This window comes from Gobio gobio, assembly GCF_949357685.1.
Source record: "Gobio gobio genome assembly, chromosome: 20".
Lineage (NCBI taxonomy): Eukaryota > Metazoa > Chordata > Actinopteri > Cypriniformes > Gobionidae > Gobio > Gobio gobio.
In genome coordinates this window covers 92,187-92,500 of record NC_137113.1, presented here as the reverse complement: position 1 = coordinate 92,500, position 314 = coordinate 92,187, and positions in this window count along the sequence as shown.

Sequence of the window (314 nt, the reverse complement as noted above, 5' to 3'; positions counted from 1 at the left end):
TCAACACACACACAACCTGGAGTAACTCAACCTCAAACACACACACACCCTGGAGTAACTCAACCTCAACACACACAACCTGGAGTAACTCAACCTCAACACACACACAACCTGGAGTAACTCAACCTCAACACACACAACCTGGAGTAACTCAACCTCAACACACACACAACCTGGAGTAACTCAACCTCAACACACACACACAACCTGGAGTAACTCAACCTCAAACACACACACACCCTGGAGTAACTCAACCTCAACACACACAACCTGGAGTAACTCAACCTCAACACACACACAACCTGGAGTAACTC